The sequence below is a fragment of the Lemur catta genome, chromosome 10, assembly GCF_020740605.2.
Source record: "Lemur catta isolate mLemCat1 chromosome 10, mLemCat1.pri, whole genome shotgun sequence".
Lineage (NCBI taxonomy): Eukaryota > Metazoa > Chordata > Mammalia > Primates > Lemuridae > Lemur > Lemur catta.
This window is the reverse complement of record NC_059137.1, coordinates 75,386,627-75,411,347: the sequence shown is the minus strand read 5'-3', so window position 1 is coordinate 75,411,347 and position 24,721 is coordinate 75,386,627. Positions and strand designations below refer to the sequence as shown.

Genomic DNA, 24,721 nt, shown 5'->3' with positions numbered 1-24,721 from the left:
TCAGTACAAAGATGTTATTTATTTAAAGGTACAACGTTATTTTATGTACCTCTAAGAAAGAGAATATGCTGCCAATTAAATTATTACATGGCATCCTGTATAAGGCATATTCCAAAGTTGTTAAAATGTGGAAAAATATGCCTATTAGAACCAACAAAATACAGTATCTGTAAAGCATTTAGTAGAACTGTGCCTGGCACTGAGTATGCACAGAATATCCATGAGCACTTCAATCAACAGATGTATAGTAAAGCACCAGTATGAAAACATGCAGTACTGTTCAGAAAGAACTCCAGACTGGCAGCACTGCCAATATTCTTCAGCAAGAGGATTTTTTTCTTTACTGACAATACTTCTATTCAGACATGTTTTAGAGGGTTACTAACGATTTGAGCATGACTATTGATTATGCTATTCTGTAATGAACCCATTGAAAAACTAAGTGCAGCCAAGTAACTGGAAACATTGCGTGGGATGAGGAATTTTAGTTTGAAATGTCCTCAATCCACTTCTTTATCTGATTTAATTCCATGATCTGTGTCATAGTCACCTGATATATTTTCTTGACTGCCCTGTGTGAGAGTCAGTCATTCTCATGGGCTTTCACATCATTCTCATGCACATCTGTTTATGTTCCCCCTTTGTATGGGACCTTAGTCTTTCTTTGTATGCCTAGTCCATTTTAATACAAACATCTAGAGGAAATGGACCAGGTGTTAATGGTCTGTGAATACCTAGTATCTGGCACAATTTCAGGTACAGGCTAGGTATAAATTTCATACTATACAACTTTTAAATCTCTTTTGTGCCATAAGATGTAGAAAATATGTCAGGACTAGAAACTAACTAAGCCAATTTGTGAAATAGTATGTACTTTCTATTAATGAAAGAATTATGTGAGGTCAGAGTTCAGTGTGTTATATTAGAACTTAGAAAGCATCTCAGTTTAGAAAAAGCAAGAATTTCTGACAACACTTCTATCAATCCCATATCCTCTTAAACTCTTGGGTCAGAGTTAGCCTGAGCACTTAACTTCTTCCTTTGCTCCATTGTGGAGCTGGCTTCTAGTTTGTCCTCCGTCTTTCCCTTCTACATCTCATTTTGACATGTGGCTGTAGAAACTATTAATAGAAGACGGGAGCAATTTTAGAGACTTAAAAATTTTGCTAGAGATGATGACCGGATGTGTAAGCCAATCACGGGTGCAGTTAGATGCCTGTCTGTAAAATCTAAGATTATGTCCTGAGGTCTATACTGGGCAAAGACAGCAGCACATGAGGAAGATAACGGCTGGGACTCTGTTTCCCTATCATTGAGCCCAGAAGGAAGAACAATACCTTCCAGTACGGTAAAGTTCAAGCAAGGAGTTTGAAAACAAACAAAAAAACCCCAACCTGTTCTAGGATTTGGGGAATGCAAGAATACACTCCAAAAATGGAGCTTAAACCATTATGTATCCCTTCACCTACGAGAGGTGAGACTAATACTTACAGCTCCAAAAGTCTTATCAGATAAGCTGTTTGGATGAAGCTCTTTGCCCACATTGGATCCCATATCAAGGACAATAGCAAATGGTGGGCTGCTAACTGCCATGTGGTTTGCTGAACCCAATATATCAACAATCTACGAATAGAGCTCACAGGTCTAGTGTTTTCCTGCTTATTCCAGTAGCTTTTGGAAACTCAATCCTCTATCCAAAAATAGTAGTAAGAAAGGCAAAATATAACCATAGCAGAATAAAAGGCATTATTAAGCTAGTTATTAGCTTTTGGAAAAAGGCTCAGAAGTTTTATATCCTAATTTATCTCCCTCTCTGAAAGAACATTTATTTTAATACCTCCAGATCCTGGTTTTTATTTAGGCAGATGGTTGGAACATTACAATAATATATTAACAACAGATGCACACCTTTCCCTGGACTTCACAGTGGGAAAGCTGCTGCCTCAAGAAATTAATGGAATTTAAAGTCTCTCACTTCCAGGTCATAGGTTTGAAAAATGCTGCCTTTGTTGTATCCAAAAATCATTACTATCATTACTATCTAATATGTGTCATGCATCATGAACTTAGTCCAGATATCACACTGGGTATTAATAAGTAGCAATTGTAAGCAGACAGGAAGTGATTTCTTTTTAAAGGTGCCACAATGAATTACTATTCTGGGTGGTGTTTTAAGTCGCCTTTAGACAGAGGCACTGTGATTTTGGCTGAAGTTGACCAAACTCCGTGGGTGTCTGTAGCATCTTTCACAAGCATTTTATTTTTTGTGTGTGTGTGTGACAGGAGAAAATAAACACCTTAATTAGTAACTAGCTTTCTAAAAGGTTAGTTTACTTTTTAAGTATGCCTTTCAAATGTCATTTAATGCTTGATATTAACAATATCTTGACTGGAAAGAAATATAATTTGAAATACAGAAGAATGTAAGGCATAAATTATATTCTCACAATCTAAAAAGTTTCCTGCCTAGAAAATATTATTAATAGAAAATCTTGAGGGTTTGGGGAGAAATACAGTGTAAAGACATTTCTTGATGTTTTTCTTAAGATTATCTAAAATTGCCTGAAAGAGGACAAGTTAGCTGATATTGAACTGTTGGGGGCATCTTCCTCTGCAGAGTGAATTTCATTTACTTCTGCAATTTCCTATGTATGTACTTTTAGATTTTTAAAATTTTTCAAATTAACAGAGTAAAAATGACTTTTTAGCATGGACAGTTCTAGGAACTTAGTGTATAAATTTGTATTTCCACCACCACAATCAGGACACAGATAGTCCCGTCATCATCTAAACCTCCCTTGTGCTGCCACTTTATAGAAACACCCTCTCCTACCCTTAACCTCTGACAACTACCAATCTGCTCGCTGACACTACAGTTATGTCTTTTTGTGAATGTTTTATACATAGAACCATAAAGTGTTTAGCCTTTTGAGAACAGCTTTTCTTCACTCTAACAACTTTGAGATCCATCCAAGTTGTTGCGTCTATCTTTTTGCTTGCTGCGTAGTATTCCACTGCATGACTATACCAATTCACTCACTGAAGAACATTTGGGTTTCTAGTTTGGGGTATTTATGAATAATGCTGCTATAAATGTTCATGGACAGGCTTTTGTGTGAACATAAGTTTTAATTTTTCTAGGGTAAATACCTAGGGGTAGGCTTGCTGGGCCATATAGTAAGTATATGTTTCACTTTGTTAGAGAGGCTTTGCTCTTTTGCACAGCCATCATTGCATTGCATGTGAGTTCAGGTTGCTCTGCTTCCTCACCAGCCCTTGGTATTGTTTGTAGTTTTTATTTTAGCCCTTCTGATAGGAGCTTACTGTTTTAATTTGCATTTGCCTAATAACTAATTATGTTAAACATTTCTATATGTGTTTATTTGACATCCATGTATCTTCTTTGATGAAATGTCTGTGCCTCTTACCCATTTTTCAACTGGGTTGTTTGTTTTCTTACTATTGAGTTTTGAAGTTCAGTATCCAAGTGATTTGTAATTGATTTCTCCTAGTCTTTAGCTTTTCTTTACATTTCCTTCATAGTCCCCTTTGCAGAAGAAATCTTAATTTTGCTGAAGGTTAATATCAATTTTTTTATTAATCTTGGTTTTGGTGTTATATCTAAGAACTATTTGCTTAATCCCAGATAAAAAGATTTTCTACTATGTTTTCTTTTAAACATTGTATAGTTTAAAATTTTACAGTTAGATCTATGATCCATTTTGATTTAATTTTTGTGGAATGTTTGAAGTTTCCATTGAGGTCCATTTTATTGCATGAGGATGTTCCAACACCATTTGTTATAGAGACTGTTCTGTCTCCATTGATTTGCCTTAAACTTAGGTCAAAAATTAATTGGCATATTTGTGTGGGTCTATTTATGGGCTTTTTATTCTGTTTCATTGGTCTGTGTGTCTAACCCTTGACTAGCACCACAATGTTTTGATCACGGAAGCTTTATAATAAGTCTTAAAATTGTAAAGTGTGAATCTTCCAACTCCCTTCTTTTCCAGAATTGTTTTGACTATTCTAGTTTTTTTGCCATTGCATATCAATTTTAGAATCATCTTGTTTGTAACTACAAAAAACAATCTAGCTGGATCAACTAGCTAATGAAGATAGCCCCCTTCTCTTTTCTCTTATTAGTTAGCATAATTAACTGATGAAAGAGTCTAGAAGGGAGAGACAAAGTAGAAACTAGCCTGCTCAAATTGACAAGAGTTTGGAAAGAGAGGTACATTTGTTTATAAGCTATCCCAGCTTGGGCTGCTGAGATATACTACTTGCTCATTCACATGATGATTTCAGACCCCTTCCTCTTGATTTTCTTTGAAATAACAAGTAAAGCATCTTGATGGGCACTCAGTGGTATCCAAGTCTTAGTTCAATAGTGCTAAGTAATTAGTATCATGTATATGAACAAAACACTAAGATCATAAGATTTTTCTACCAAGGCATTAGAGTTTGGAAATTATTAGTGGAATAATGGTACAGTAAGAGCTATCAAAGTATTTTTCCTTTTATCTGCTATGTCCAATAAACAGGCCTGTTTCCTTTTGTAGTGCCTGGTTCTAGAGTATGTGTACTTTGCTCAAAACATGACATGGCAAAGGAAACTTGAAATAGACTGGAATTTTCAGCTTAGTAGTCATTTGGGGACGTATCGGCAAAACGAGATATCAGCAGAACAGGGGTAGTATTTGTTAGAATAAAGCTGGAATATAGTAACCATTCTATGTGTGGTACATGAGCCATCTCTTATGGCCTGTTTCTGACACTCTCAGCTTCACTTACTCTGACCAACCTTACAAAGATGTGACCTGACAGTCTCACCTCATGCCATCTCTCTCTCATGTCTGCTTTGGGGCTTCCTTGTTCACCAAGAGGCATGGACACTGGAAGATTCTGAAAGTCAGCAAGAGTTAGTGCTTTGTGTAGCAAACTCTTCAATTGGTAGGAGCTAGTAGCGCATTATTTCCCTTTCTCTAGGTATTCAAAGGATAGTTCTGAGATGTGGCTTATATGGATTCTGGGGGAAGACCCTGGGAAATCAAGCAATGGATTGTATTTCTTGGCAGCCAACTGATAATACATTTTCATATTAGTTCCCTCTCCATCCATCCCTGCTTCACTCCCTCTGTCTTCCCCTCTGCCCCCTGGTTCTGCCCTCCCTAATTGCACATTAGCACTTAAAGCTATGTCTGATCTTCCATTTTCTAGGGAACTTTGGCCGAGACAGAAAATAACAGCATTACCTAATTAAGAGACCCATGTGAACTATAAGAAAATATGAGGTAAGTATTTCCAGTTGAATATGAATACTAAATTATTATGTTTAGTTTACTGCAATGAAATCTTTTTGCCTCACTTTTCAAATTTAATTTCTATTTCATGTTTCCCCTGCTACACACTCAAGAGGACTCTGGTATTCTGCCTTTTAACAGGGATGAGCTCAGGGAATCTATGCTAAATAAAGAGTTGTTAATTACTCTTGAGTTGTTTTAATAAAAACTTAAGCAATACATAATATAGAGGTAAAATGGTTTTTTATGTCTTCTCAGACTTACAGATTTACACTACAAAGAAAATTTATAATATCCTTAAAATAGTCCTATGTTGTAAGCAGAGAGACAAGTTTATTTATCTTGTAGAGGATGGTAATTGGGGTTCGGGGAGATAAAGTTACTTACCTTAGGTCACAGGGGAGATAATTGTTAGACCCAGAGTCATAATTCTACCAAAATTTTCTTATTTTTCCTTTGTCTGTTTTCTATCGGGAGTTTGAAATCACTGGGTCTTGGAAATAAATAAATTTACTTTGAATGCATCTATGGGCAGCATCTCTAACACAGTTTAATCTTTCAATTGATGTTAATTGTCAAACGTTTTGTAGTTTATATAATGTAATATATATATAATATGTGACAATGTGAACTTGAATGAATCAACTGTATAAGAGAAACAAGTTGCATTTTACCTAGGCTTTCATCTCAACACATCCTTGTGCCCTTTTATAAGTGCTTATTAGTCTAAGTACATCTTATTTGTGTATTTAAAAAATACATTTTTCAAAGCTCTTTGCTTCCTTCCTCCAATCCTTACACATCTTCATTAATGATTTCATTGGAATAAACATATGAGATGTACTAGTTTTTCAAATGAGAGGAGATATTTCTGTTATGTTTAATGAACATAGTCTTGTACTGCAATAGGAAAATTTATCTTCACAGCTCAAATTTGTGCTAATGAGATATATAAGCATAATCAACATATGAAATGCAAATATATTATATATAATATGCATAATGTATAGATAACTATATAGTTTTTATATTTATAATTTTATATATCTGAACTAATCTTTGTACTATAAAAATTAAATGGCATTAATATAGAACATTTTAAAAGATTTTTGACAATCAAGCAAGTTAAATGAAGATAGTGTTTCTTGACCGTAGTATGCACCACATTTTCTCTTTTCTCAATAGTTGGCATCTGCTTTTCACCATGAGATTTCTCAAATGATAGTTGAGGTAATAATTAGTTACTGCTTAGGTATCAACAAATCCTACTTCAATACCTTCTGTATGTACAATAAAGGGGAAACCGAAATATTTTTTTTCTGTGTCAACATTCTCACTCCTCGTAGTTCATTAAATCAAGATGATATAAATCCCTGAAGACTGAAGTACAAATTTTAGAGCTGTATTGATTTAACCTTCCCTTTGTAAATATTCCATAGTTCTATAATGTGCAAATGCAGTCACACACAGAACAAAGGATTGTACTTTTCTTTTAGTATGCAGAGGGGGTAACTGACAGCTTTTATTATACCATTTAGAAAATAATACATATGAAAATGTGTAAGGATCTTTTGTCATTATTATGGATGTCAAGAAGAATTGATGAAAGATTGTTTTTAAAACAAGACTTTTGTAAAGAATACTTTAAATGTGTCATTTTTCAAATATAAGTCCATTTACCTTTTATAATTTAATTTTTTCTTACTATGTTTTCAAATTATTTATTGTTTCTTTTCAAGTAAGAGGCCCATTTTTTTTTTTTTTTGGCCTTTTATTTCTCCCTCATTGACACTGTGGAGAAACTCAGGATTTAATTATGTGATATTCAAGTTACTTTGATAACAGCGCACTATGAAATCATGTTAATATAAAAATAAATATTTCATTGAAGGATCCATCATGGAATAAGCTACCTTTCTCATCTAAGGGTTGGAAGTAAGGCTGTAAAAATGACAAATATGTTATACTGCTGTTTAATGTTTTCTCTTTTTAAGCTTTATATAAAAATAAAGCCATAGTCAACACAGAAGATTTTTTGTGAATACTGATGTATGGAGATGTAACAAAATTAGTTTTCTGCTGCCATAGAAATGACATCAAAAAGAAGATGACTATTTGTTCTTTCAATACTTACTTTGCTAAGAAGGAGGCCGAGAAAATGGATCTATAGGTGAATGATAAGGGACTAGTATTATGAGATATCAGTGTGACCTGCTTTCATTAAACTAAAAGTTTAGTAATTACATACCACACATTCACACAGGCACATTTTAGGAAAAGAATAGTATCGACTTTTATAAACTAGTAACTTAGTACATTGAAACAAAAATTCAATCTACACCAAAGCAAGTTGTGTTCAAAATGTTGGAAATACAGTGATGAGGTTCACGTATAAAGACAGTTTCTATGAACAGGGGCCAGGACTTTTCACTAGAGGGCAAACTTTAATCATACAAATAGACTTTTCAGTATCTAATCTGTGCCGAGTTGTCTCATAAAATTTTCTCATGAAAACATAATATAGATAGATAAAAGGAAGGCTAATTATGTTCAATTTCATGTACTCTTACTCTTCAAGACTAGATAGCTAGCTTTTATTTTCATATCAGTGTTATGTGTGTGTATGTTGTGTTGTATGTGTGTGAATGCACACATACATGTGCAATGAGTGATACTGTACCATATGATCTCATTTAAAGTGGATTTTATTTTCCTGGAGACAGTTTAGGCTGTACTTATGTCAGTATTTCTGATTATTCCCTCATAGTGCTTTCTGTAGATGTCTCTATTTCTCATCACACATTCAGTTAAAACATAGTGAAAGTATAGCTATGCACGAATGTTCCTCCCAGCCTGCCCCTTTATCACTGAATATGCACATAAGAAATCTTGCTACTTGTTACTTGTAACCACTTTGTTACTTCAAAGGCTATTTGTTCTTAGTTATTTTTAATCCTTTCTCCGATATGTATTTCCAGGTCAACCCCTGGCTATCCATTCTCCCAGTCTATTGTAATAACTAAAATATGGGTACTTATTTCATTCAACAAGTGTTTCTTGATCATTCAGCCACTTACAATGTGCCAGATATATGCCCTCCATGTAAGTTTGGGTGTAGAAAGACCCGTGTCTCCAGGACTATCTGCTTTACTTACCTGTACATCCCACCCAAGTTTTAAAAAGTGTTTAGGTATGATGTAGTCACTTCTTAGAAGATGTAAATGACTTTACCTGGGAACTTGGAAAATAGGTGTCGATGAAGAGAGGGAGACAAAGTAAAGGGAACAGAGGATTCATCCTGAATCTGTTTATTTCATTTACTCAACATTCAAATGAATGTAAATTAAAAAATCTATTGAACGCCCTCTATGTACCAGGCAATTTCTAGCCATTTGGGAACTGTGAAAAGTGAACAAAACAGACAAAAAATATCTGTCCTCCAGTGGCTCACATTCTACTGGAGGAAATAGATAATAAACATATGAACCAATAATTAATTTATATGGTGTGGTTAGGAGGTTGTAAGTCCTGTGGAAAACAAATATTAGATCATTATTCGATCAGGATAGGGGCAATCAGCGGTGCTTGTGGGCTGAGGCAGTTCTCACTTTCACACAGAGGCTCAGGACAGATCCCCTTGGAAAAATGAGCTATGAACTGAGACTTGAAGGAGGTGAGAGAACTAAGAAAGAAGATATTTGTGGAAGGCTAATTTAGGCAGGAGAAACAGCGAGGGCAAACTGGAGGAGACACACTAAGAAGACCAGTGTGGTTGTGGAGATGCTGAGTGAAGTAAGGGTGGGAATAGATTATAAAAGGCCATTGACTGACTTACCAGATTTCAGGTTTAAAGGAATCTTCTGGCTGCTGTGCTGAGAAAAGGCCATCAAGGGGGAAGGGCAGAGACAGCATAGGAGGAAGGAGGCTTGCAGGCACCCAACCAGGAGATGATGGTGACTCAGACCTGGTATTGGCAGTGCCAGGTGGTGGCAAGCGAACAGATTCCAGATATTTTGAACATCTCCAATTATCTTGACAGTAGAGTGTGAAAGAAAGTGAGGAGTCAAAGATGACGTCACAGGTTTGGCCTAAACAATGGTGAAGATGGAGCTTCCACCAAAGAAATTACAGAAGACAATTTTGCAGGTGGAGCAGGTTTGGGTGGGGAAGGATTAAGAGTTTAGTTTCAGACAACTGAGTGGAGAAATAAAGAAAACTAGTTCGATGTGAGGATGAGAGAAGTATAAGCCAGAGAGAAGTATAAGGTAGATCCATCAATCTGTGATTCATCAGCATATGGAAGATATAGTGAAATAAACCAGATATAGAAAGAAAAATACTGCATGATCTCACTTATATGTGGAATCATAAAAAAAAAGAAGGTCAAATATACAGAGTTAGAAAATAAAACAGTGGTTAGCATGATTGGGGAGCAGGGAGGAAAATGGGGAGATGTAGGTCAAAGGATACAAAATACTAGATATGTAGGAAGAACAAGTCTAAAGATTTGATGTACATGAGGACTGTAGTTAATAAAATTGTAACATCAAGATTCTGGTTGTAGAAAAAATAAAACAAAATTGTAACGTATTAGAGATTTTTGTTAAATCAGTAAATTTTAGCTATTCTTGTCACAAAAAAGTAATTACGTGAGGTGATTTATATATTAATCTGCTTCACTATAGTATTCATTTAACTAGCTATATGTATTCCCTGATACCATTTTATAAACTTCAAATGTATACAATAAAAAGTTTATTTTTTAAAAAGCCATTTAAGCTAAATGAAATTACCAATAGGATTGAGTATTGCTAGAGGCAAGAAGTAGTAAGTAAAATGTTGGACCACCCTGACATGGGCAGGTTGGGGAAAGAGACTTCTCCAAAGAAGATGGAGAAGGTGAACTATAAGAAAAACCAAGACAGTGTTTTGCCCTGACAGGCAATAAAGTCTATCAAGGAAGGAGTGATCAACTGTCATAAATACTGCTGATAGTCAATGAAGAAGAGGACTGAGGTTAATATTTCACAAAATTGGGCAGTTTCAAATAAAATCCCTTAAGTGAATTCCTTTTTTTTGCAAGATAAATGTCAGAAACTTTTAAGGGGCAGTAGCACTATCACCATGAAAAACATATTTAGAATCAGATAGATCTAGACTTGGGTCCCAGCCGTGTCCCCCATTAGTTCGTGACTTTATGACAGTCACATAACCTTCAAGAACCTCAATTTTGTCATCTGTAAAAAGTAGTTAATACCTACGTCATAAGGCGATTGAGGGTATTAAATATTTAAGTCCTGGTCTTCCTGATGTAGGATGAGTGTGACAAATGAAAGTTGTCATAATTACTGCAATTATAGTTATATCATTAACCCTCATAGTCAGGCTGCCTCATATACGGTCCTATCCCACCTATCCAATTGTTCATTATGATCCAATGTGGTCTTTTGGCTCCAAAGTTACCGTTCATCATCCCCAGAATATCCTTTGTGCTTTTTCTCTTCCATTGTTAGTCGATATGTTTTCCCCAGGTTAGAATACCTTCCATTCATCTCTGACTACCAGGATCCTACCCATTCTTCAAATCCTTGCTTATGTCCTCTTCTCTTCCAGGAAGCTTCCTTTATCATTCCAGCCAGATGCAGCTTTAATCTCCTCTGAACTAATCTAACACTAGTAACTTCACTATCAATCTTCCTTCAGTACATATTGCATCGAGAAGACTAATCTGTTTACATGCTTTATCTCTCCAGACTACAGAGTGAGCTCTAAGAGATTAGAGATTTCTGTGCCTTCTCAGAGGCACCATTACAGTAATTGATGCAGTCCCTTGGCATTGGTTGACAGTTGGTGATGTTGCTTCTCTGGGGTTGGTTTCATACCTGGACTCTTCTCTTGAGAGCCAGAATTTAGATCTTTTTCTTAAGGCAAAGCACCTTTGGAAATTTAGATGTCCTTTAAAGATGTTTGGATGGTCAGAAAAAAAATACTGTGAGACCTTAGGTGAATAACTGTACCTCTCAGGGTTAACAGGCATAGTTACAGGGTGATCGTTAGGACTAAATGAGAAAGTACACATAAAGTATCTATTAATAAAAGATACCCAACACAGAGAAACACTAAAAGTAATTATTTGCTATTATTTTTTAAAGCACATTTTTATATAAACTTTGTGTTTCTTCAATGTGGGTATTTCAGATCCAGATTCAAGTAAAATTCATTAGGGTCCTTGCATTTGCTAGACATTGTCTTGTTGCTTTCTTAGATATTAACATATTTAATACTTAAAACAACCTTGAAAAATTTTTTCTTTTTTAAAAAAATGAGCAATATTAGTTTCAGAATGACTAAGCAACTTGCCTCATGCCATACACTTAATGTCTCCAGAATCCAAGTTTAACATTCTTTTATTTGCATTAATAATTCTAATATCAATACTTAATAAACATGAATTTTTACAGGGCATGATACTCACTTAATCATGTCACTTAGCCCCAACAATACACCTACGAGGTAGGTGTCAATGACTCTACTGAGAAGGAAAGTCAAGACCTTCCCCTAGACCACACAGGTAGGAGCTGAAGAGCAAGGATTTAAGTCCAAATGATTCTAAAGTTAGTGGCTGTCCTACTCGTTTACAACAGTCATCATTTCAGGGGCTTATGCCTATCAATTTGAGTAGGAGAACACAGATATTTTGTCTCAATGAGCTAACACTGTAGACTCCTCTGGCACAACACTGCAGACTGCTCCACAGGCTAGGAAACACTGGTCTAAGATCTCTTGTTTTGGTTTTTCATTGAACTGCTCGTCGAATCCTGAAATGCCTTCAGCATACTTAACTCCGTGTTCTTCTTCTCCTTCTTTGCTCGATTAACTCTCACGCATTCTTTGAGCCTTTGTATAGCCAAATCTTCTCCTGGGAAGCATTTCCTTCCTTCTCCACTCTCAGTAGGTACTGTATTTCAGATGTGTGCTCTGGGCAAATCTCTATCACCCACAAACTACAGTTTTCCTATTTGTTTCCTCCACTAAATTAGGTCCTTAAATTTCTAATCATCACAGAGCCTAAAACATGGAAGTGCTCAAATAAATTTGTCCAATGAGCAAATAAAACTTACTTCTGTCCAGCATATTTTACTATTTCTCTACAGTGATTCATTCTTAAGCAAAAACAATTTCTTTTCTCTACTATCGAGATCATGCTTCTCAGCTTCCCACTCTCAAGTGGTTCTCCACCTCCTCCACATTGAGAACAAGAATTTTATTTTGTTTAAGGAGCTTTTATCAAATCATTCTGAATTTCCCACGTCTCCTCTTTATGCTTAAGCCACCACCTCTGCTCATTCCAGCTTTGGCAAATGACATTTTCTCTGAAACTGAGTGTTGCCCTTTTTGTTCTTACCTAAATTCCTGGTTGCCTTTATCTTCAGGAAGTCAATATATATATTTTTTAACCCCCCAAAATCTAGTTTCTGGATTAGCTAAAACCCGTGTCCCTAACTCTCTTGAATGAAATATCATATAAATGGAAAATCACAAATGCTAGGGCTGGGATAGTCCAGTTCTCCTCTGACTCTGAGGATGAGGTACAGAGGGTGTGGTCAGAATGATCTCTGTAACTATATATCCCTAGATTGTGGTCTCCTTTGCAGCGACTCTAGCCTAGACTCTTTTAACTAGCCACAAAGCTTAGCTCTGCTCTGGGTGAATAGGAAGTAAATCTTATCAGTGTACTTTCGATAATCGTACAAAAGTCTCTTCTTCCTAATTAAAAACTAAAATAACCAGGGTTAGAATTGACTACTGGAAGTAGTCACCATGACGAAGCACCTGGCAGGGACTCGAGACATGCACCTTTCTGGAGGGAATACCACCACAGTATTGTTACTAGAAGTACGTAAGAGGCACTACAGAATATTGACGAGGGACCAGACTTTGTTCTCTATCAGACCCAGTTTCAAGGCCTATTTCTGAAATTTCATAGAAGCTATCATTCTGAACAAGATATTTAACTTCTCTGAAGTCCAATTTACTTATCTCTAAGTAGATAATCATAATGCATTAAATTTAATAGTATATGTATGGTGAGACAGTGGCTGCATGCAGTAGGGGCTCAAGAAGTGAATGGTGCAAATACACATTGTGTGGCAGCTTATAAAAGCACATTTACATAAACAAAGCAAACTTTGGGGAAAGATTGTTCCCTCTCTCCACTACTGCACTGGGGAATCTGGTTTCTTTTTAATCTGCCTCCCCTTTAGACTGAGTGTTATCCATGACAAGGGATGATTTATATTCATGTTTTTATAATAGTATCTAGTAGAGTTTACGGAACACAGTAAATTTTCTGTGATATTTTTTAAATTGAGCTTTACGGAGAGGGTCAGTGACTTCTTCAAGGTCCCTCAGCAAGAAAGTTGGCAACTTAGTAGCGGATGCACATACAGCATGAAGTCTCGTGAGCTTTCCAGTGGTTGTGTATTATAGTAGCACTCTTATGACCACTGGTGGTTCAGAACTTAAATTGATCAGTTTTAGATAGAATTTTAACTAAAAGTTTCCATCCTTTTAGCTCTATACCCTTACTGAATATGAGGTCTTAATGTTGGGGATAGGAATTAAGGAAAATGCATTAAAGGATGTAGAATCTACCCTTTTAAAGGCACTATAAAGTGGCTTTGTAGAGGCAGTTTCTTCTTCAGAGTGAAGAATACAGCTGGAGTGGTATTTAGCGTAAGGTCTTGGTAGTTCATTTTTCTGGCTCTAAGGCTTAATTACTGAGTTGGATACTCTTCGTACATTGGCTATGGCAGGGATAATGCTTACAAACCTTTCAGTTATGCGGCCTGAGGTCAGAATGAAGTTCTACAGATTTCTTTTTGATGTTTCTTATCTCTAGGCAGATCCTTTCCATTCATCAGTATATACTTTTCCTCAGTGAATATCAGTTGAGAAACAGAGATGTTAAGTGACTCACTTTCATCCCAGAGAACATCTCCCAGGTTTTAGAATGAAACATCATAAATAAGGATCAGCAGACTTTTTGGTTTTTCCTTCCTAATAGACAAAGCCAAGCTTTTAAAAACTTGACATCCTTGAGCACCACTGCATTACTTGAGTCGATTTCTTGAACTCCCCAATTAACATGAAGGCATTAAAAAGATCTAGAGAGTATATTGTGGTTCAAAATGGAAGAACCTGAGTCATAAAATAGGATAAAATCTAAATTATAGAAAATAAAGCTCTTAACTGCTTGAAAGAGACAACATGTAAACTATTACCAGCTGTCATAGGATGACTGTGGTTAACATGGGTTGGGTGCAGCTCAGGCAAGACCCATGAAAAATGCTGAAATTGTGGCTTACATGATGGCAAACAGGTTTTAAAATGATTGGGGGAAGCTTCCAGGAGTACTTAAAAAAAAAAAAAAAAAAGATCTTAAAGCTACTTTTCTCCCAGTGGGGGAGGGTGCCATGGGAAAGAAGCAAGGTGTCTACAGTGGGTGCAGGAAGGGGGAGTGACAACATATGTACCACTGGTTTGCCATGGTGAACCTGGACAAAGCCTCTTGTTAGTTTTGCAGAGAATGTGTTCTTTTAGAATTTATCTAAATATATTCTGGATGTTTCCTTAGCTATCTTCATAATTATGCTCCCATAATTTATCTTAACTCTCCTGTTTCTCAGATTAAATTTGAGACAGATATCTGCAATATGCCAACTAAATGGGGAGTAGATTATAAGTACTTCTTATCTTTTCTAGGACTTGCTGATAACAGGAGCACACTTGAGCAGCCTTCTCTCTCTCCCTCCCTCCCTCGCTTCCCCTCTCTCTCTCTCTCTCTCTCTCTCTCTCTCTCTCTCTCTCTCTCTCTCTCTCTCTCTCGTCTCCTGATAGGATCCGTTTGGCAGCAGGTGAAGCGCATACTAACACGTTGCACTTTCTTTATAAGAGTTACCTGATAATAACAGAAGGCTCCTCTTTGTAATGTTTGGGGATCTCCCAATAAAATACCAGATACAAATATTTCAAGCCCATGTATTAGAGTCTCTGTTTTAGGAACTCACTGGCTCTGAGCTACTCTAAAGAAGTAATAATTGTTTTCTTTAGCATACGTTCCCTCAGGTCATGTTTAACTATTGCTTAAATCAGAAAGGTCCAGTATGGACTTCTCTACTATGTCTTCTCTGTAAAAGAGTTTTCTATATAATAATGGTACATAGTTGCTTCAGGGAACCTTTCCACAGTCTGCTACCAAATTTAACAACTGACATAAGGCAAAGCTTCTTACTTAGAGGTTGACTTTCAAAAGGTGCTTGTGTCGTGGACCACAGTTTTGCATTTTTAGACTCTTGTGATAAATGTGTGTGTGTCCATGATCAGTAAGCAATCAATGTTTGCATTTATAATTTCCCTTAGAAATTTCCCATTTCTAATTTCTCCTTCTCTTGTCTTTTCTCCTTAAACCCTCCCTTCCTGAGTCAGTTAGTCAAGAATAAAAAATAGACATCATCAACTGTCCCCTACAAATTTACTCCCCTTTTTAACCCCAGCTATTGTTACATATTGACTGAATAACATAATGAATTTATAAAACATTGGCAATAAATGTGTCCTGTTTCAAAATGATGTGCATGAAGCCATTAAGTGGTCTTGAGCATGTGCCCTCCATTCGGTTTTCAGGAAGGCATCCATGAACCATTCTTGCTGCCTGGTTTTTGCATTTACAGCTAGGGCCATGAAAAAAAAAAATGAATATCAGGAAATAAGCACTCTTTTCCCTCATATTTTTGTGGCAGTTTGGTTCTTTTGATTCATCAAGTTAATCTTAAAATTGTTGTAGTGTTCATTTCCAAAAAGAGATTTGTTGATGTGTGACAGACATATGGCCGTAGTAGATGAACTGAAACCTGACTCAGAGGAGAAGGAATTGTTTTAAATATATCTCCTGCCACCCCCTTCCTGCCCTATGCACGGCAGCCTCCTGATAATTTTGAAAATGAACTCAGCTGAGTATATTAGGTGAAGATGAGTTTTTTTTTTTCTCCTTCTTTTCCAGGATTAAAGGGTTTGGTTTTAACAAGAACTTCAGAACTAATCTCCGTGTGTTTCCTTATCTTTTCTTGCTCCATTGAGCTTTTTAAACATAAATGCCATGAAGCAGCACACAACTCATCTTAAAACACTGGAGTCTCAGAGCATGATACCGGGTTCTCTTCACCACCTACTACTAAAAACTATTAGAAACAAGTCTCAGGCCTCTGCTTCTTCCTTGCACTCAGCAGAGGAAAACCAGCTCCTCAAACCCCCATGCCGACCACGACTGAATCCATACATCTTCTCCATCAGCACCACCATGGACATTGCGTTCAGGTTGTAACACCTAGTGGTTAACCAGGGAAAAACATGGCCTCTTTTAATTGCTTGGGAGCAAAACAAATACACACAAACTTTCCACAAAAGTAGACCTCAGAAGTAGATCTATGGGCTTATGTACCAGGAATGCAAAAGGCCAGGGAGGGTGCTCAGGGCAAAAAAAGTCATTCCCATTCTTGACCCTGCAGCAGAAAGCAATGGTGCTATAAGACATACAGTCTTGTTTTACAAAATTCCAGGAAATGAGTGAGATCCGTTGAAAAAAAATTGTACACAATTTAGATTCAGCAGAGGTTGTTTGAGCAAAGAATGATTCATGAATCCAGCAGCATCCAGAACCAAAAGTGGTTCAGGTATTTCTGCTCGGCAACGTGAACAGTGTGTATTTATCGTCCGAACGAGGAAGTAAAGTATAGAAACAGCTTGATTGGTTACAGCTGGGCTTTGCCTTATTTGCATATGTCTGATCAGTTGGCAGCCTGTGATTGGCTGAAGCTCAGCTGCTTGTGATTGGCTGAGACCTGGCTATGAGTTACAAAAAATACACTCCTAAATTAGCTTTTAGTTTGTTTAGGTACTAAGTTCAGTTGTGACTCCGTTATGAAGCTCGAAGTTCAGAGATAGCCTCAGGCCAAATTTAATTTCATGCTTTTAGACTACCAACCCTGCCCCAATATATTTTACAAATCGGACAGTATAAAATAATAAGATCATTTTGGAATAGGGCCAATTTTGAAGAATTGTCAAATGATGACACCAGTGTCTCCAGTAATCAGAAAAGAGAGATTCTTTCAGCATATTTTTAAAGCTGGGCACTTGACACTTGGTAATATGAAAGGGAAGAAGGAGGGAGAAGAGAGAGAGAAAAATTTTGACTGTACCTTAATAGCTCTGTGACATCTGGTTCAGCTGCCCCCTGCTCTGCAGATCAGGTCATTTGTATGTCCGGCCCCATCCCAGGATCTGAAAGCAATCTAGGCCCTGGAAAGTGGGTGTACGGTGAGCCTTGCTTTAGTGACTCAGCTCTGAGTCAGGTGAGATGCTAATCCTAATACAATCGTGAACACCTGGGATCCTGGTGCCTGACCAGCTGACTTGCCCCCATCTGAGTGGTGCAGTAACCAGTAGTTACTTATCTTGTCCCCCAATTATTCTGTAATGGCATTCCTGACTTGAACCCTAGCTACTCATAGTTGTATAGGAAGTGCCTCCATGATCTCTCATAGATTTCAGGACTGGGTTTCTTAATTCTGAACCCCAATTTCCTCAAGCTTGAATCTTTGATAACTCCAACTGGAGGCCTTCAACAAGAGCCAGTCACCTGCATGGACTTTAGCGAGTTGTACACAGCTTCCTCTTTCTTTGTTATCTTCCCCTCTCTCTCTTTTTTTTTTCTCTCTCTCTCTCACTCACTTTTCTGTATTTACTTGAAAAGAATTCCAAGCTTGTAGACATTTGCAAATAATACTGAAGCCCTAATGCTCCCTTCCTAATATTAATATGGTGTTAACATTAGACTATGTTCCTGAATGCTGCTCCAACAGGAGATCTTTGGTCTGATGTCTATGTTCATAGAATCTAACATCTGGATCCCCTTATACTCCTACTCTCAATTTCCCCATTTCCCAGTAGGCAAAATTCTAAAAATGCCCCCCAAGATTTCCCATTCTAATTCCCCGAACCCACGACTATATTGAGATTTCACTCCTGTGATTATGTTATGTTATATGGCACAGCTGACCTTAGCTTAGGGAGATTATCCATTTGGGTAGGTTCTAATCACATAAGCCCCTTTAAAAGCAGAGAGTACTCTCCAGCTGGTAGGAGTCAGAGGGATTTGATGCTCTCTTGCTGATTTGAAAGATGGAGGGGGCCACATGCCAACGAATGCAGACAAGTACCTTACCACCCCGAGCTGACAGCAAGCTAAGAAAGAGAGATCCCGTCTGATACTCTCAAGGAACTGAATTCTGTCAATGACTTTAATGAACTTAAAAGCAAATACTTTTTCCAGAGCCTCCAGAAGAGAACCCAGCCAGTGACAGCTTGATTTTGACCTTATGACTTCCTGAGGGTAGAACCTGGTTGAACCCTCTAGGACCTCTGATCTACAAAACTGTAAACTAATAAATGGGTATTGCTTTAAGCTGCTAAGTTTGTAGTCATTTGTTACAACAGTAAAGCTAATATCCCCCATCTTCCTTCCTGCTACCGAAGCCTTGATGGAAATAAATTGGAGTTGAAATAAAAGCATTTTCAACCTGAGTAACATCTTTTATGTGCTTGGCAACTTTTTCTTCCTTTAGATGCTTGAGTTTGATTAAAGAAAGTTTGGAGTTAACATACGCAAGCTATGAGACTCTATCCTTGTTAATGAATGTCCATCATTGTCTTATCAAACATTGAAACACAAATTCAATAACTTAAGATAGATTAATGAAGCTTTTATATGCTGAGTAGAAATGGAGCTCAGTCCCATAAACACAGTGTACTTCTCTTTGTATCTAACAGAAATTGGCAGAAATGAGAGAATTAGGCTGTCAGCTTTAGTGAGTCTGTAGTATTAAAAAGAAAACATCATAGCCATTTACTTAACAACATTAGGGATTATTAATACATTTGAAGGAATTTAGTTTTACAATAACGTGCTTTGCTACATCATTTAATATTTGATTCACTTGGATTTATCTTTAGGGAAATAGTGAAGTATTTAGCATAAATTCTAACTTTACTATATGATAAAATGTGAATGTTTTATGGAACCACACACCAGTAAAATAGGCTTTATTGGATGGGTTCATTTAAGTTCAGCAGTAGGGAGAAGGAATGGAAAATGATCATATAAAATCTTGGTAAGAGCAATCAGTTTAGATTCTCTTTTAATCTGGGAATGGACTTTAGTGTTTAATTTGTAAATGTGAATAATTAGCATTGTTTATGGGTTTTTATAATTTAAAAAAGGCTTCTGTACAAGGCCCTGAAAAACGGAACTTGCCTGACTAATGGATGTTTAGAGAATGTGTTCTAATTGAGTTTTCTGGTTAACTGTGAGTTTTTATTTTGCTTGTGATAATTGAAAATCTTGTATATTGTTCTACTTTCTTGCCTTAACAAGTATACCATGCTGAAAATACACATATTTTGACCAACTCACAGGATCAAGCTTACTATTAACTCAAGGGTTAATGTCAGTAACTAGAAATCGCTTATGTATTAAGATATTAATACTTACTTTTAAAGTATATACATATGCATTTATCTGAACTTTTAATGTAGTAATAGACATTTTCTCTTGAGATGAATAATAAAGACTTGTGCAAAAGTTTATTTGATTTTGTTTTAGGTAACAGAGTGGTATGTGTAGATGTATGCATATATAATTATTGTTTATGCAATCCATAAAATTGTAGAAAAATAGAAACACAAAAAGAGAAATATAAAAATCACACGTAAATTCACTTTCACTGTTAATCTCTTTCTTCTTCATGTGATAGTATCAATTAAATATAATTATATTAATATATTACCTATATTAAATATTAATTAAATAATAATCATATCTAATTATAATTTTAATAAATATGTGATTTACTATAGTATGATATTAAATGATAATCATAGAATGCTTATTCCAATCCATAAATTTAAAGAAATATTCAAAATGTGGGCCACATATAGGAGAAATGAAGAAATCAGTCTTTGAGAAAGAGAAAGGTGATGGAAAGGGTAGAGTATTAGAACTTCAAATGTAAACACAGGCTCACTTCTTTCTGATGGAAGAGAGAAGTGACACAGAGTAATGAGTAATTTAAAAGGTGTTTATATTAGTCTTGGAATGTCGTCAGAGAGGCAAAAATACACACATACTCAGACACATGTATATTCCCTTGGACCTGGGTGGGTGGTTGTAAGGAAACACTAAGTTAGTGAGAGTGAGCCGTAAAGAATTCCACCATTGATGAGTAATTGAGGGTGACTCTCTTCTCTACAATGTACAATCTGTTCCAGTCTCTGACATTCAAAGAAACCAGTGTTTGCACAGGGAGGGGAATTTTCTGGTGTACTGAAGGATGTCTTTTCTTCCCCTATAAGTCCAATCATACAATTTTAGAACTGAGAGGAATCTTAGTAACATTTTAATACTAATTAATTTAATGAAGGAGGATATTAAAATCCAGGGAGGTAAAGTGACATGCTGAGAGTCACTAAGGCTTTCAATAACGGTCAAGAACTCTTGTCCCAGGCCCGGCGTGGTGGCTCACGCCTATAATCCTAGCACTCTGGGAGGCTGAGGCGGGTGGATCGCTAGAGGTCAGGAGTTCGAGACCAGCCTGAGCAAGAGCGAGACCCGGTCTCTACTAAAAATAGAAAGAAATTATCTGGCCAACCAAAAATACATATAGAAAAAATTAGCCGGGCATGGTGGCGCATGCCTGTAGTCCCAGCTACTCGGGAGGCTGAGGCAGTAGGATCGCTTAAGCCCAGGAGTTTGATGTTGCCGTGAGCTAGGCTGACACCACAGCACTCACTCTAGCCAGGCAACAGAGCGACACTCTGTCTCAAAAAAAAAAAAAAAAAAAAGAACTCTTGTCCCTTCTAGTCCACTCCCTTCTCAAGTAGACAATGAAATCAATTATAAGATCATTAAATATGACATGTCAATTTTGAATCAAAAGTTTAGTTTATTATATCTTAAACAAGAAGCAGTATAATTAATCAAAGTATGAGCCTAAACTATCAATGCAGTTTTGCCATCTTAACAGTAGCTTGTTTATGCCAGCAGCAAAGAAGCCTGGAGAGCGAGTGGCAATGAAATCACAAAAGGCGTTTTCCAAAGCTTGTTGAGAATTGATTATTTTTTCATGCAAGAAGTGTTTCAAAGCCTGGAAGAAGTGATAGTCAGTTGGTGTAAGGTCTGGTGAATAAGGTGGATGACAGAGAGTTTCCAAGTCCAACTTCTGTAGTTTGAGCAGTGTTGTTTTTCCAACATGAGGTCGAGCATTGTCTTGCAAGAGGATTGGCCTGTCTCTGTTGACAAATCTTGGCTGCTTAATCGCAAGCATCCTCAGTTCATCCAATTGGTTGCAGTAGACATTCGCTGTAATCGATTCACCAGGTTTCATGAAGCTGTAGTGGGTAATACTAGCTCTGGACTACCAAACAGACACCATTAGCTTTTTTTTTTATGAATATTTGGTTTTGGACTGTGTTTTGGCACTTCATCTTTATCCAACCATTGTGCCAAAAGTTTGTGGTTGTCAAAAAGAATCCATTTTTCATCATATGTAACAAAGCAGAGTAGAAACGGTTTGGCTTTATGTAGCGACAGCAAAGAAAGGCAAGCTTCGAGACGATTTCTTTTCTGATGCTTGTTCAAGTCACGTGGAATCCATCTATCCAGCTTCTTTACCTTGCTGGTTTGTTTCAAATGGTCCAATATTGTTGGAATACTAATGTCAGCATCACATAGTGAGAGTAAGAAAGATAGGAAAGTCTGTTTTATGGCTGGCCTGGAAGTGGCATGCACGATTTTTCACTCACATCACTTTGAGCAATATCTAATTACGTGGCAGCAAACTAACTGCAAGGGAAACTGGAAGATGCAGTTTTTCTTAGCATTCTGGAAAAACAAATGGAATTGGTGAACATCTAGCTGGGTTCTACCACATTACCAAACAGATGTTAACTGTTTTTTGACTCTTTGAGGCAAGAAATTATACTCCTATTTATATCTGCAGCCATGTGGCACAGTGCATTGTAGGAGCTAAGTAAATATATCTTGATGATGTTCATGCCAACTCCACGTCCATTTTAAGTCTGTAACATCATCTTCTTTTTAAGTTATTGGCTCATTTGAGATTCCAGGCTAATTTCAGCCACTGTTACGTACACTGAAGCACGATCTCATTTTAGTGACTTAAAAAAAGACCATCATGCTAGGTAATACCTACCAACAGAAAATTCTTTAGGAGGGTTCTTGCCCCAGAACTTGAGTTTTTATTGTAGGGTCACATTGTCCTAAGAGGGGCTACATTTGTACTCTTTTAACTGTCTCATAGATCCTAATATGGAATTAAGATTACATTAGAAAGTCTTTAAATTACACAATAAAGCCAATGATAACAATAAATTCCAAATATGCTATAGCTGTAAGCTTTCTGTAGCAATGACAAAATCAGCTAAGTCTGAACAACAATAACAAATAACCCCCTTACCCAGAGGAACCCCGTGAGGCGTTTTCTGTGCACACAGGAGCAGTTGCTTTCTCCTTGCACTCAAGATGACTCGTCATTATTGTTTAGTTCCTAATGAACCCTGATAAAATATTCAGTGGTGTCTGAAATTTTTATCTTTTTCTTAAAGGAGTTTTGAAATGATGCTCTTGAGTGTATGACTAAAGGTATCCTGTAATAAAAGTACATAAAAATGGGTCAACAAAATGAAAGTATCAATAAAAACGTCTCTATGATGACTTCTAAAGGATGCTTGCTGCTGACCTGGCTTTTATATCTTCTTTAAATATTAATTGTTGATTTGTTGGTTTGAAAGCTTAGCTTTGAGTACCAATAGGTCTAGAGCTACAAATTTCTGCCTTTTTTTTTTTTTATTTGAAAGAGAAAACTGGATTCTACTACTCCCATGGGGAGTGTTGGGGTTTGCATGCTAGTTCCACCTGTATGTAGTATGTTGTTACTACACTTGCTGAGTCTCCACGTTTTGTTTTAATACATCGTTGTGCTAGAGATGTTGGTGAGGAAATTTGCCCATGAAAAACAGCAGAGCAATAAAAATGGAAAAAAAAATAAAGAGCAAAGGCAGCACTTTCCATTCTGAATATGTTTCTTCCTAATCCTGTCTCAATTCATCACATATCCCAAAGAGGTAGTTCGATATAATGGAAATTATAAACTTTGGTATGTAACCGTTTTTGACCCTGCAAGATAAAAACCACCCAATTTTCAGGGAGACTTTTTATCTATAAAATTTGGGATAATATCTAGCTCACAAGAATTTTATGGAGAATTAATTTTGATAATGGGTGCAAAACAGATGCCAGCCATTAGAGTATGTATTTTGTATATTCATGAAACCTCTGGATTCATCTCAGTTTTCCTACCTTTATGTATTTCTGACTCTACTCATTTATGTATATGTTTGTTTTTATGTTGCTAAAGGACATGTGCCTTTGCAAGTTGCCTTAAATACTCCTGCAAAAAGTTGTAGCGTGCCTGTTATTTATTGCTTCTCAGCACTGAACCTCTAGCTTTTCACTTTACTTTGTGCTACTGGAGCTGGACTCAGCAAACACCTTTCTCCTTTACTTCAATATTAGGCTCTACCGATGTTGGACACAGATGGACATTGCAAGGCTGGAGGCAGAAGGGACTTGCTTCTTCTTGGCTTGTGGTTTTCACATGGTGATGAGTGTCTCAGTTTGTGGTGAACTCTGCGGGTTTCACTGCATAGGTAGGTGAAGAGTCCTTATCATCACCACCGTCCCATCTCCTTGGATGTCTATGTCTCACCCTTGTAATCTCTGTTTCTTCTTATTCACTTACCCCTCAGCCTTTAGGGGAGGCAGCCACTTCCTGCAGTTCCTATTTCTGTTACACCTTAGAATTCTCTTCTACCCCCTCAGTTCCTAACCGCATTCTACCATGGTTAACCGCCACAGTTAACAGTTCCTTATTCCCTGTGCAAATTACTGATGTGGCTTCTCTGTCCTGACTAGACCTCGATGGATATGTAGAGAATAAGTGTGACTGCCAATACCAGTAAAATTCAAAATGATTTTTTCATTTAATACATTTGAGTCAGGTATTTCACTGAGTGCATAAAAATGACAAAGCCCCTCCTCTCAAGGAACTCACAGCATAGTCCATTTGTTTTGTATTATAGAATCATTCCGTGGAAAGAATGTTTGATCTCAGTTTGGTTTGTTTTCCCACTTATTTACAACTTGCTTCTCAAGTAACTGTGGTAGATCACCTTCAGCCTGGGCTTCAACAACTTCATGGGAAACCACTGCATTTTTCCCT

At 36.8% G+C, this 24,721-nt stretch overlaps 1 long non-coding RNA gene across 2 annotated transcripts in view; it reads left to right on the top strand.

The window, feature by feature from the left end:
- Positions 1–24,143, top strand: part of LOC123645806 — an 88,980-nt gene extending 64,837 nt beyond the window's left edge. For both annotated transcript variants that reach the window (XR_006737711.1, XR_006737712.1), the window contains exons 2-3: positions 5,221–5,294; positions 24,016–24,143. This is a non-coding gene — a long non-coding RNA (uncharacterized LOC123645806). The remainder of the gene's footprint in view (positions 1–5,220; positions 5,295–24,015) is intronic.
- The last annotated feature ends 578 nt before the right edge of the window (positions 24,144–24,721 follow it).